This window comes from Gavialis gangeticus, unplaced genomic scaffold (assembly GCF_001723915.1).
Source record: "Gavialis gangeticus isolate Ggan-Ray unplaced genomic scaffold, GavGan_comp1, whole genome shotgun sequence".
NCBI classification, from domain to species: Eukaryota; Metazoa; Chordata; order Crocodylia; family Gavialidae; genus Gavialis; species Gavialis gangeticus.
This window is the reverse complement of record NW_017729032.1, coordinates 79107883-79117502: the sequence shown is the minus strand read 5'-3', so window position 1 is coordinate 79117502 and position 9620 is coordinate 79107883. Positions and strand designations below refer to the sequence as shown.

The following is a 9620-nucleotide window of genomic DNA, read 5'->3' as shown; positions in this document are numbered from 1 at the left end:
CCCCCCCCCCAGCAGTGTGGGAGATGAATTTAAGACAACTTCCAACTAATTAGAGTGTATACATGAAAAATTGTTTTTTAAAATTGTAACTTTCCATGTATGGTATCTAATTATTGTGGGTGGTCATCTTAAATTCAGAGTTGTCTTGGATTCAGGTAAATACAGTACATGCCTGGTACATGCATGTTCCCCTTCTAAGCATGTACCAGTGTTTAATCCCTGAAAATGTAGGCAGGCCAAAACCTTGTTTACAGATGTTAGACTGTAGAGGAGAAGGACCCTCTCATGTTATAGCTCCAATAACTGAGTGGGTAGGTCACTTGCCTGAGAAGCCAGAGACCCCAGTTCTAGACCCCTCTTGCCAAATGCGAATGTTTGACTTTGCAGCTCTCTAACCACCGCACCAGGAATCAGGTATTATCCAGATTCCACTCCCATGTTCCTTTTGAAGTTGGTTTCCTGGACAGCCAAGAGAAGGAGATATGTGGGGTCAGGAGAAAGCAAGCCAGAAGGTTTATGGCTCAGTGAGAATTCTGCAGGCCTGGAAGAAATGGAGACCTGTATTCTAACTTGGATGCTTGGTCCCAGCAAGGCAGAAACTTTGGCATGATATTGCCCTCCATCCATTTTTCCATTGAGTATTAAATGGAAGGGCAAGTAGTTCAGCTTCAAAAGAAGCACCAGAGAAGGGCACAGGGAATGCCTGACCCAGTTGAACTTCTGTGCTGGGAAGTCAAGAGATGCAGGTTCCAATCCCTAAGTGAGTGGGGGAAAAGGACTTGCATCTTTAGCTTCGCAATTGAGCGCCCACACACTCAGTGCAGCTAAAGCATGGGAAGGCCTTCCTTTTCTATTTTGTTTCCAGAATTTGTACTCAGGTACATGTATACATAATTGTCTACATCCACAGTGTTACGTGTCCAGGAAACAGAATCCCTACCTGCATACAAATACCAAAAACGCCACTTAAAAAACTAAAAACAGACTCATATAACCAAAGGGAAATATGATGCTGCCCAGGTGTCCTATTCTCTGGTCTCTGACTTGTAATCAGTTTCAAGGATAAAGGAGGCCATTTTTAAGGATGGTAAAAGATGTTTTTCCTGCATGTAATAAGTCAGAAAGTAGCAATATGATGAACCAAATGTGGAAAATAAATGCCTCAGAATAATTTTCTATTCTTAAAATAAAAGCTGTCACTTTTTTCAGCTTGCCATGGACCAGTGGAGTAGGAAGGAGCACCCATAGGCCACAAATCTGGATATATTCTCCTTAGCAGTATTGCTCAGGAGACATTTTGAGTATAGGAGCCTGCAGGTATGGAAGTGAATCTGGACTAGATAGACCTGAGAGAATATTAAATACAAGAAATAGTCATTTGCCTGCTTCTTGAAAGAATTTTAATATTTGAACAAAAAATGTTTCACTCCTCCTTTTAGGAAGGTTAAAAATGAATTTAGCAAATAAAATGTCACTCCTTCTTCAAAGAAAGACATTTTCATTTTTTTCTTTTTGTTGACTAAGCTTCATTCCTTGACATCTTGACATGTCTTTGTACCTTATTCCATTATGTTGTGTAAATATTCATTCTTTTCAAATCCTTTATGATTTTAGATGAATCTTTCTATAACAGGAAGTTAGTTAAAAGATTAATATTTTTTCCCAACAAAATTCAGATTTGTCACTTCTGTTGTCAATTAATATTTAAATTAATCAATGTCATCATAGATTCCATTCAGTGACATTTCACAAATGTTTATATTTAGGTTTTTACTGAACTTGAGGTGGCAGCCAGCTGATTTTGCAGACAGATCCGAGGGCTGGCCAACGTTTTCATGGCTGAGTACAGCAGGCCCCCTCAGCTCTTGGCTGCAGAGCCCCAGTAGTCTTGCCCCTCCCCCTGATTGCCAGATAACCCCAAACTGCTACTTAGATTGTAATGCATCAATTAACAGTTTCTGCAGGCTTAATCCCCTAATTAAGCTAATGGAAGCCATTAATTGACATGTTGTTAAGCAATTTAAGTGGTGGTTAATGGCTTCTGCAGGCTTAATCCCCTGATTAAACCTGTGGAAGTCATTAATTGAGGCATTATTGAGCAATCTTAAGTAGTGGTTAAAGCCTTCTGTGGACATAATCAGGGGATTAGGCCTGAGGATGCTATTAACACATTATTAAGCAATCTAAGCATTTAATTAAGCTCTAACATGAAATATTAAAATAAAGCTATGCACACCATGAATTGTAACAAATACCAATTATACACAGCTTATTAACTAATACCAACTACATGTTCTTTGTTAATACCATCTATATATGTTTCATAAACTAATACCATCTAAGTGCTTAATTAAGCTCTAAACTGAGATATCTTATAAAAATAGAGCTATACATAACATAAATTATAACTAATACCAACTATGTACACTTTAATAAAGAACATTATAAAAAGGAGTTTACTGAAACTGAATGCTAACCTTGAGAGAGGCAATTCATGCTAACTATTAAATGCAAGTATGCTGCACCCAGCTGCAGTTGCTGCAGATATTCTCTGTCTCTTTGGGGTGAACACTACAGTGAGATGGCATGTTCAACATCCACTGAGTTTGTTGGAATGGTGAAGCAATGTTTTGCCAGGGCATCAAAATGTAGAAACCAATCACAGACAGAATCCCAACACACAGGCCCAGGAAGCTTGCATTTTTTGGCAAAGTTCAGGTAAGCAGCCTGTTCATTGTCACGCTCTTTCCCCCATCCCAGAATTGCTTTCAATAGCTGTGTCACAACTCAGAATAGGTACCTGGTTGGGGTCCAAAACACAAACAGCGCTAAGGAAGGGGGAAGCGGTGGCTGTTATGATTCATACCTGCAGTATTGGTTCTGCTTAACCGCTATTACCTGGAACAGGTCCCTTCTGCACTGATTTTCACAAGGAAAGCTTGATAGTTCTTGCGATACACTGTCTTCAACCCATTTTATCAAATCCATCAGCTTTTTGTGTGGGTGGTGGATCACAGCCTGCCAATCTTCAAGCCTCATCAGGAGTTCCATGAACTGGGTGCCATTGTCAACCACAAACGTCACTTGATCTTGAATGTTGCCTCACCCTAAGAGATTGTGAAACTTAAGTATGCGCTATCTGCTGAGTGTGACTTCCAACTTCTCGCTCACAAACTGCTGGTAGTGTTGCATATGCTTGATGTGATAATGGACTGTGCTGAATGGCCTTGGGTCCACTACAATCTGCTGGCTGGGAAATTGGCGTCGTGGTCAGACCCAGAGGGTGATAATTGACGGAAGTCAATCGTCATGGTGCCTTGTGACCAGTGGGGTCCCCCAAGGCTCTGTCCTTGGACCCATATTGTTCAACATCTTCATTAATGATGTGGACATTGGAGTCAGAAGCGGACTGGCAAAGTTTGCTGATGACACCAAACTTTGGGGCAAAGTATCCAGACCAGAAGACAGGTTGGTGATCCAGGCTTACCTGCACAGGCTCAGCAAATGGGCGGACGAGAACCTGATGGTGTTTAACACCAAAAAATGCAAGGTTCTCCATCTTGGGAGGAAAAACCTGCAGCATCCTTATAGGTTCGGCAGTGCTATGCTCGCTAGCACTACAGAAGAAAGAGACTTGGGGGTCATCATTGACCACAAGATGAACATGAGCCTGCAACGCGGTGCTGTGGCTAGTAAAGCAACCAAAATGCTGGCTTGCATCCATAGATGCTTCTCAAGCAGATCCTGGGACATCATTCTCCCCTTGTACTCGGCCTTGGTGAGGCCGCAGCTGGAGTACTGCGTCCAGTTTTGGGCTCCACAATTCAAAAATGATATGGAGAAGCTTGAGAGAGTCCAGAGAAGAACCACATGCATGATCAGAGGTCAGGAAAGCAGACCTTAGGATGACAGGCTGAGAGCCATGGGGCTTTTTAGCCTGGGAAAGCACAGGCTCAGGGATGATCTGATGGCCACCTATAAGTTTATCAGGGGTGACCAGCAGTATCTGGGGAAACGTTTGTTTACCAGAGCGCCCCAAGTGATGACGAAGTCGAAAGGTTATAAACTACTGCAAGACCGTTTCAGGCTGGACATAAGGAAGAATTTCTTTACTGTCCGAGCCCCCAAAGTCTGGAATAGACTGCCATCGGAGGTGGTTCAAGCACCTACACTGAACACCTTCAAGAGCAAATTGGATGCTTATCTTGCTGGGATCCTATGACCCCAGATTACTTCCTGCCCTTTGGGCGGGGGGCTGGACTTGATGACCTTCTGAGGTCCCTTTCAGCCCTAATGTCTATGAAATCTATGTATCACAAATTCCACCATGCGATGTCAGGCTCTGGTAGCAGCAGCACAGTACCATGTAAGTTCCCACTTTGACTGGCGACAGACTCCCAGGACCTTACAGCCTGGACAGTGCTTCAAAGTTTTCTTGAAAAAAGGCATCAGTCTATCCACACTGGGGAACTGTGTGCCCCAGATGTCACTTACTAAGGACAGAATGTGCTCTTTACTAGGGCTGTGCGAAGCTTCAGTAGCTAATTCGGTTCGGAGGAGATTTGGCCCGATTTGGCAGCTGACTGTCTGAATCCGAATTGAATCAGGAGACCAATTAAAAGGTCCAAATCGAGTCAGAAGCCTAGAAATTGATTTGGAAAAGATTTGGTGCTGCTTCAGAGATTCAACGCTGCTTTGGCGATTCGGCCATAGACTAAACAGGCAGTAGTCCTCACCATGCTGGATACAGCTGCCTCCGGCTGGTAAGTCTGTTGTGGTGAGAGGAGGTGGGGAGGGGCGCAGATCAACACCCCCACAGTGAGGGAGGGGTTGGGGCTGAGACAAGTTGCCTAGCCAGGGTGCGTGGGCATGGGACTCGGAGAGAGGGGCAGGGAGGGTGTGGGACATGAGTGCAGCAGTGCTGGGAGCGGGGACTATGCCCTGCCCTGCTGTCACTTACCCAGCTGGGCACGGGGGGAGGGGTGCAATGTGGGCGCAGCTCACTCCAGGCAGAAGGGTGTTTGCCTCCTGGAGCACAGCCCAACCCTGCCCACCCTGCGCAGATCCAGTGGCACACTCTTGTTCCTATGCCATCTCGGACTGGCAGTGCACGGTGGCAGGAGTTCCCCTCCCTGAGTCCCGCACCCCAGCTGGGTAGCTTGTCCCAGCCACAATCCCTCCCGTGCTGTGGGGGCGTTGATCTGCCTCCCCCCATGCCCTTTCCCTTCCTCCTCCGCCCACCACAACAGACTTACCAGGTGGAGGCAGCTGTGTCCAGCATGGTGAGGACTGCTGCCTGTTTAGTCTGTGACTGAATCTTTGGATCCGATTTGGCTGAATCAAATTGGGACAGTGATTTGAATCTCCAAATTGAATCACTGTCCCTCCAAATCGGCAAAATGCAAAGTGAATACTTGCTGCTTCGCACAGGCCTACTGTTTACAGGTGACATGAACAGCATTGGACAGCATTCCTTGGAGCACATTGGAGAAAGCCTTGCATATGTAAATACTATTGCCAGAGAGGAATGCTGAGGTCTTGTTAAAGTTCTTGTTAAAATCTATGCCATAGCTGACAATTCCCTTCACAATGGTTTGAGACAAAGTAGAAGACAGACGTGATGTGAATCAGCTCAGTTTGAAACACAGCCAACCTGTCCATTTTATCTTGAGGGTAGTTGAAGAAGGAGTCATACTCTGTCAAGGCCGCCTTTGTGGACTATACATGCGAAGCAGGGAGTCTTAGCAAAGCTTCTTGGCATGCAGAAAACTACTAGCACTTGGCACATTTTGGTTCAGGTAGTCCCTTAACTTCCGGTGATAAAGTTTCTTCAGCAGGATGTTTGCCATTGCTAAAGCCTTCATGAAGGAAAATGCTCTCTCTTGCCTTGCCAGGTTGTTTTCTGTAGTCCTTTTAAAGAGGAAGGACATGGGCACTTGTTTGTTGCTCTGAACTTCAGCATCTGCTACAGCCTTCCGCTTCACGTGTGCCTCAGACTTGAACTGTCAATCTGTGCTAGTTTTCTGTGGCACATCCAGTTGCATTGCAAGCAGTACAGAAGAGTCTGCCTCCACGTGCGTGCAAGGTCAATACAGGATACTATGTTACATGGTCCAGTGCTGAAACATATTTGTCTGTTTTAGAGGATTTCTTAGTGTTCATCTTTGTTCCTCCTCAGGCTGCATCATGCATGCTGTAGCAGCATGTCTACAAAAGCCAGCACCTAAACACACACTCCCCTGCCCAGCCCTGGACTGGCTCCTGGATTTGAGCCTATATGAGAGGCTCAGCCTCTGACTTGCTCCCTCTCCCCTCTTCTCCCCCCCGATCCCCCTCCACAAGCTTCAGGACTCCGGGGTTTCCTGCCATTTTCTCTTCTTGCAGCTTTTTTTCCAGCAAGCCTGCCAAAATCACAGAGCCTGTGCTTTTTTTGCAGACCCCACTTGAAATCACATTTTCCACAAAAATTGCATAATGGTGATTTTGGTAGGTCCCTATATTGAATAATTAGAATATGTAAGATGTGTATTTCAGTGTTATATGTTCATATCTAAGTGGTATCCAAGTCACTGATCTGAAACTTATAGAGCAGTAAGAAGCATCATCTCCCTTGTGGTTTCTGTTTAAAGTTCATGTTTGGTTTTTAGTTTCGGTAAACAGAGTTTTATTAAAAGAAAAGTTGTGAGAATGGAAGAATTAGAAACTGACAACAGGTTATAGAGACTTTTACCTTTAGGTCATTGGCTTGAATCTAAAGTAGGTTATCAGTGATTGAAGTTGTAACCGTCTGGTTGTTTTACACAGCCTGTCTGAATGATACTGATGGTCTCAGTGTGATTTATAGATGTCTATACCACAAGTGTCATAATTACCCATTTTTGGCCTCTTCTTGCCAAGTTCGTTTTGACAAAAAAATTCTTTAGAGGAGAAACCACTACAATTATTTTAAAATCCTTGGTAATAATAGTGTGTAATCAAAATTGATCTGTTACTAATATTTTATTGATTTTTTTTTTCTTTAGTTTTGTCATTCAAATTCTTCTAAAAATACATTTACATAGTTATTTGTAATGGTAGAGTTCATTTTCAAGCAGTAATTGTAGTGGTTTGAGTTACAATAAGCTTTCAATATCTGTCCTTCTCCTCTGTGATATTTCTACCACTAGAGAAGCCCAGCTTGCAAGATCTAATTACAGTAGAATTTTGATTCCCTCAGCTATGTTATTGGCAGGAATTTGAGCCTGTTACATTTGAAAAGATGTCACAGTTGTATAGATAAATATAGACATATATAATCTGTTTTCAAACTTGTTTGGGGTGAAATCAAGTGTTGGACAATGTCAAATGTTCTTACAGCAAGTTCAGAAGTGTCCAGACTGATTGAAACATGAAATTCTAATTATTTGCAATAGGAATATAAATAAGGTGGCACCAAGCCTTATTTGCAATGAGTAATGAAAGCTGTTGTACTGTAATCAGAGTGATACAGAGCAACAGGGCAATTCATTAGGAAAAATGTGCTTAACAAACAGCTAATACATGCCCATTTGGACCTCTTCTCCTTCGACTTCACATTATGTCCCCTTTTTTTGTTAATGCTTATAAGTAATTTCTTTATGAGAAAAAGTAACTAGCAATAAAGCATTTCTCCTTGTTGAATCCTCCCAAAACATGCAAAATATGTAGAGGAGATGTGTTACCCTTGACTTTACTATGTATCGCCAAATCTGCTTGTCATGTTGATAAAATATACTGTATTTGTGAGCTGCTTCTGTGAGACCTGCAGTTCAATATAGTATTTAAGCTTCTGCTTAAGTACCCAGACTTCAGGAGTATGTTTAACTTTTATGTTTAATTAGGCTGATTTAAAATAAGTTTAAGTATATACTTAGGTGCTTTGAGTCAGGACCTCAGTGAACTAACTGGTGCAATCTTTAACATGCCAACCCCACCAACAGTATTGTTACCAATTAGTGTTTTAAAATCAATGCTAGCCATGCAGAATGTTAACATTTGTAGTTGATCGTAATTTTTCATATGATTTCAAAAATAATTATAAAAGATGGGGGGTTATTATTTTGCTGTAGCAAATGAATGTCTGAGAATTGAGCCATTTAAGCTTAAAGCATAAAGTTTCTGCTATCCAGAATGCTGCATTAAGCCATATTATTTTATCATTTTTTGGAAAAAAATGTATCAAACTTGCAGATAATACTGGGATAACTGATGCAAAATATACTCTTACAAGCAATTCTTTCAAAGAATGTTTATACTAAGCGGTGAAAGTACAAAATTCAATATATTACAGTATTTATCAAATTGGCATTTACTGAAAAGATTTGATAGAAGTAAAAAGAAAAAGTGGTATATTTTCCCAGTTTTTATGAAGTTAAGAAACTGTTATTTAGAAGAAAGAACTTACCGATTCGTTGTGATGCTAATTACCGATGCTTATAAATATTTGTTTCACTTTAACAGAACAGTTTCACAAAAGAGTTAGCACCTCAGCAAATTTAGTGTAACACCAAAGCCAAACAAATAGTTGTAGCTATTCAAGCTGAGTTATGCTATCAGATTTTTATAGTGACCAGTTAAAGTAAGTAACAATTCTAGAATTTATTTTGTACAAAGGTTATGGCATTGGGATCATAATACCTGAGTGAAATTGGCTGGTTTTACTTAATAAGGATAAGTAGCATGTGTTACTTGTAGAACTTTTCCATTCAGAGTAGATTGCAGCAAGTTTTAGATTAGATGCCAGTCTGATTGTATGAGGATGAGTCAGTTTGCCAGCACCTAAGGCCCCTGACACATGTTACACTTAAGGTGGGATTAACTGATTAACCCTGTCTTAAGTTTTGACCTGCCCACATGTTCGTTCAATTAATGGTGTGATAAAACCATAAAATTTTATTTGGTAAATTTATGGGAGTGTGCTCCAGAGGCTGGGAACTCTAGTCAGCTGATCGGGGAGTCCCATCAATGGAAGCACAGTGAGCCCCCCTATCTGGGAGCCCCAATCAGCTGATGGAGCTCCCAGCTGCAGAGGTGCACACTGCCCTCCCATGGCTAGGAGTTCCAGCAGTGATCAGAGCTCCCAGCCACAGCAGTTCACCATATGCTCCTGTGGCTGGGAGAGCTGTCAGCTGACACGGCTCCCGGCCACAAGAATGAAGACTGACAGTTCAAGGGGGAACGGGGGTTCCCCTGTACCAGCAATATGGCATGATTGGATCTCTCACCTTCACTGTGTGGCATGGCAGGAGGCGCGGTTGTTGGGATTTTGCATCAGATTCCATCATGCCTTCTTTTTAACATATGTCAGTGGCCTAAGTGGAATAAGAATGCAAGAACGTACAGCATAATTATGTAGCAATAGAAGGAAAAGAACTAAAATACAATTGCAAATGAGGATAGAGATAGATAGTACAATTTTGGCCCATTTCTTCACTTTTTTTTCTCCTTCAGTTTCCCCTAGCAATGGCCCCTGCTCCCTATGAGCCTGTGCTGTTTTCAGAATGGGAGTGGGGAAAGGGAGCAGAGGGAGCTAGTTTTAGGGGTTCCCCAGCCAGTGTTGATGGGTGAATTGGAGTCCCCTCCCTGTGAACGAGTACCCTCGT

General features: G+C 42.4%; 1 protein-coding gene and 1 long non-coding RNA gene across 3 annotated transcripts in view; one reads left to right on the top strand and one right to left on the bottom strand.

Annotated features, from left to right (window-relative positions):
• Positions 1 to 5504, bottom strand: part of LOC109303147 — a 12445-nt gene extending 6941 nt beyond the window's left edge. Inside the window, exons 1-3 of the long non-coding RNA XR_002099019.1 lie at positions 5429 to 5504; positions 2788 to 2800; positions 381 to 387 (exon numbers count right to left, since the gene is read on the bottom strand). This is a non-coding gene — a long non-coding RNA (uncharacterized LOC109303147). The remainder of the gene's footprint in view (positions 1 to 380; positions 388 to 2787; positions 2801 to 5428) is intronic.
• DIAPH3 (diaphanous related formin 3) overlaps positions 1 to 9620 on the top strand; it is a 562409-nt gene that overhangs the window by 485760 nt on the left and 67029 nt on the right. The window lies entirely within an intron of this gene.